Source organism: Mandrillus leucophaeus, unplaced genomic scaffold (assembly GCF_000951045.1).
Source record: "Mandrillus leucophaeus isolate KB7577 unplaced genomic scaffold, Mleu.le_1.0 Scaffold99, whole genome shotgun sequence".
Lineage (NCBI taxonomy): Eukaryota > Metazoa > Chordata > Mammalia > Primates > Cercopithecidae > Mandrillus > Mandrillus leucophaeus.
In genome coordinates, this window is record NW_012110807.1 from 1,940,315 (window position 1) to 1,944,770 (window position 4,456).

Below are 4,456 nucleotides of genomic sequence, written 5' to 3' on the forward strand. Positions count from 1 at the left end.
ATACGTGCAGTGAGTGTAAAATCAACACCGGACCTTGAGACCTAACACGGAAAAAAAAGGTAAATATCTCACTAATAATTTGTCAATATTGGCAGAGCGTGGGGGCTGACACCTGTAATCCCAACACTTTGGGAGGCTGAGGCAGACAGATTGCCTGAGCTCAGAAGTTTGAGACCAGCCTGGGCAACATGGTGAAACCCCGTCTTCACTTAAATACAAAAAATTAGCCAGGCATGGCGGTGAGTGCCTGTAGTCTCAGCTACTCAGGACGCTGAGGCAGGAGAATCGCTTGAACCCGGGAGGCAGAAGTTGCAGTGAGCCGAGATCATGCCAGTGCACTCCAGTCTGCGTGACGGGAACGAGGCTCCATCTCAAAAAAAACAAAAAGAGTCATGGCCCCTCTGTGAATTCTCACACTTGAGACAGTTTATAGACCCAGGACCTCTTGAATGAAGAGGAGGCCGGGTCCCCTTGGCGAAGGACTTTGATATGCTACTGAAAATTTATACTCTCGATCTTTCTCCCAACCTTCCCCCAAAGAGACCTTTACCAGGGTAACTGCACTGGGAAAGGAAATAATCAGATATCTCAGGGACTACTGGACGCTGGCTCTGAACTGATACTGACACCAGGAGACCTCACCTGTCACCGTGGCCCTCTAGTCAAAGCAGGGGCTTATGATGGTCACGTGACCCACGGGTTTTCACTCAGTTCCTTCTCACAGTGGGTCCAGTGGATCCAGTGGGTCCCCGAGCCCATCCTGCGGCTATTTTCCCAGCTCCAGGTGCATAATTGGAACAGACATTAGCTGGCAGAATCCCACACTAATTTCCTGATGGTGGGAAAAGTTGAGTGGAAGCCGTGAGAACTGCCTCTACCTAGGAAATCAGAGACAGCACTTTATTCCTGGATGGACTGCAGAGATGAATGCCACCATCAAGGACAGGAAAGGTGCAGGGTTGAAGATTCTCCCACATCCCCGTTCAACCCTCTTATTTGTCCTGTGCAGAAAACAGAAGGATCTTGGAGAATGACAGTGGATTATGATACATTTAAACAGGTGGTAACTCCAATTGCAGCTGCCGGTACCAGCCCGACCTGATGACACTATTCTGATTGGACATCGTGAGCAAGAAGTATTGGTAGCAATAAGTAATCTAGGTCGGGCGCAGTGGCTCACACCTGTAATCCCAGCACTTTGGGAGGCCGAAGCAGGTGGATCACCTGAGGTCAGGAGTTTGAGACCAGCCTGGCCAACAGGGTGAAACCCTGTCTCTACTAAAAATACAAAAATTAGCTGGGCGTGGTGGCTCGTGTCTGTAGTCCCAGCTACTTGGGAGGCTGAGGCAAGAGAATTGTTTGAACCTGGGAGGCAGAGGTTGCAGTGAGCCGAGATCACGCCATTGCACTCCAGCCTGGCAACAGAGCGAGATTCCGTCTCAAAAAAAAACCAACAAACAAAAACAAAACAAAACAAATTAGCTGGGTGTGGTGGCACACTCCTATAGTCCCAGCTACTCGGGAGGCTGAGGCAGGAGAACTGCTTGAACCTGGGAGTCAGAGGTTGCGGTGAGCCGAGATTGCGCCGCTGCACTCCTGCTTGGATGATAGAGCGAGATTCCATCTCAAAAAAAAAAAAAGTAATCTAGACTTGTTGGTAAGACATCTGCATGTCAAGGTTAGAAATAAATATGAGTAAAATTCAGAGGAGTTCTATATCAGTGAAATTTGCTAGGAGTCCAGTGGTGTGGGGCCTGTCCAGCTATCTCTTTTAAGGTGAAAGATAAATTGTTGCTTGGCCTCTCCTACAAGCAAAAAAGAGGCACAATGTCCAGTGGGCCTCCTTGGATTGTGGAGGCGGCATATTCTTTATCTGGGTGTGTTAGTTACTCCAGCCCATTTACCCAGTGACCTAAAAAACTACTAGTTTGGGTGAGGTTCAGAACAGGGCCTTACTGTAGAGACTGAACGCCTAACCGTGGACAGCCAAATTACTACGTGACGTGAGCTTCTCATCATGAACTGGGTGCGATTTGACCACCAAGCCATAACGTTGGGTGTGCACAGCAGCACCCCATCATCATGCAGAAGCGGTAGACACATGGCCAGGCCAGAGCAGGCCCTGAAGGCACAAGTAAGTGACATGAAGTGGCCCAAATGCTAAGCGTCCCCTCTCCTGCCACCCTGCCTTCCCTCTTCAAGCATCCACAGCTCACAGGGAGTTCCCTGCTATCAGGTGGCCGAGGAAGAGGAGACTCAGGCCCGGTTTACGGATGATTCCTCAGGATATGTGGGCATCCTCTGGAGGTGGACAACTGCAGCACTGCAGCTCCCCTCAGGGACACCCCTGAGGGACAGTGGGGAAGAGCAATCCTCCCAGCGGGCAGAAACTTGAGCAGTGTACCTAGTTGTGCACTTTTCTTTTCTTTCTTTCTTTTTTTTTTTTTTTTTGAGACGGAGTCTCACTCTGTTGCCCAGGCTGGAGTGCAGTGGCGCGATCTCGGCTCACTGCAAGCTCTGCCTACCAGGTTCACGCCATTCTCCTGCCTCTAACTGGGACTACAGGCGCTCACCACCTGTCTCTTATACACATCTAGATGTGTATAAGAGACGGGGTTTCACCGTGTTAACCAGGATGGTCTCGATCTCCTGACCTCGTGATCCGCCCGTCTCGGCCTCCCAAAGTGCAGGGATTACAGGCTTGAGCCACCGCGCCCGGCCACTTTTCTCTTCTTCTTACCTCCTCTTCTGGGGAAGGGATGTGTGTGTTCTTGGTGTATGCAGGAGAGTTGCAGCGTGTTAGGTGGAATTATGACTTTGCTTTGTCTTTACTTGGAGATTAAGTACGGTTTAGGAAATGTCTACGGGGTACCTAGTTGGCAAGGGGTGAACTTGTAACGGTTAGTCTTTTGGGTCAGTTTCACTGGCCAAAGGTGCCCAGATTACACATTGTCTCTGGGTATGTCTGTGAGGCTGTGACTGGCATGTGAATCCACAGACACAATAGAGTGCGCTCCCCAGTGGCGGTGGGCATCGTCTAATCTGTTACGGGCTTGAATAAAACAAAACGCAGGTTGGGTGCGGCGGCTCATGCCTGTAATCCCAGCACTTTGGGAAGCTGAGGCAGGTGGATCACTTGAGGTCAGAAGTTCAAGACCAGCCTTGCCAACATGGTGAAACCCCGCCTGTACTAAAAATACAAAAATTTGTCTGGGTGCAGTGGCTCACGTCTATAATCCCAGCACTTTGGGAGGCCGAGGCGGGCAGAGAGCCTGAGCTCAGGAGTTTGACATCATCCTGGGCAACATGGTAAAACCCTGTCTCTCTTAAAATACAAAAAAATTAGCCAGACGTGATGGTGCACGCTTGTAGTGCCAGCTCCTCAGGAGGCTGAGGCACAAGAATTGCTTGAGCCGGGGAGGCAGAGCTTGCAGTAAGCAGAGACCGCACCACTGCACTCCAACTTGGGCTACAGAGTGAAATTTCGTCTCAAAAAAGATACATTTAAAAAAAATACAATAAATAAATAAAATACAAAAACTAGCCGGGCATGGCGAAGGGCGCTTGTAATCCCAGCTACTCAGGAGGCTGAGGCAGGAGAATCACTTGAACCTGGGAGGTGGAGGTTGCAGTGAGCTGAGATTGCACCAGGACAGTCCAGCCTGGGAGACAGAGTGAGATTCTGTCTCAAATAATAATAATAATAATAAGGCAGAGGAAGAAGGAATTTGCCCCTTTTTTCTTGCCTGCCTGCTTGAGCTGAGACATCTCCTCTCATCTTCTGCCCTTGGACTGAAATTTATACCACTGGCTTCCTGGTTCTCAGGCCTCTGGACTCTGAACTGCACCACCAGCTCTCCTGGTGCAGACAGCAGTTAATGGTACTTCTCAGCCGCCATAATCACATGAGCCAATTATATGGCATAGTACATCTATCTATCTATCTATCTATCTATCTATCTATCTATCTATCTATCTATCTGTCTGACTGTCTGTCTGTCTGTCTATCTATCTAATCGATCTGCAATCACTGCTGCACTGCAGCCTCAACCTTCTGGGCTCAAGTGATCCTCCCATCTCAGCTTCCTGAGTAGCCGGGAACACAGGTGTGAGCCACCACGCCTGGCTAATTTTAAAAAATTTGATTTTCGAAATGAGGTCTCATTATGTTGCCCAGGCTGGTCTTGAACTCCCGGTCTTTAGCCATCCTCCTCCCTCAGCCTCCCAAAGTGCTGGGATTACCGATGTGGGCTGCCATGTCTGGTTCCTGTTTTTATATAAAAGGATACATTTATGGTCATGTGCCTCATGATGACATTTTGGTTAACAGCTGACTGCATATACGGTGGTGATCCCATAGATTATAATGGACCTGAAGAATTCCTATCACCTAGGGATGTCTTAGCCATTGTACCACTATAAGGTTTATTTAAAAAAAAAAAAAAAAAAAAAAAAA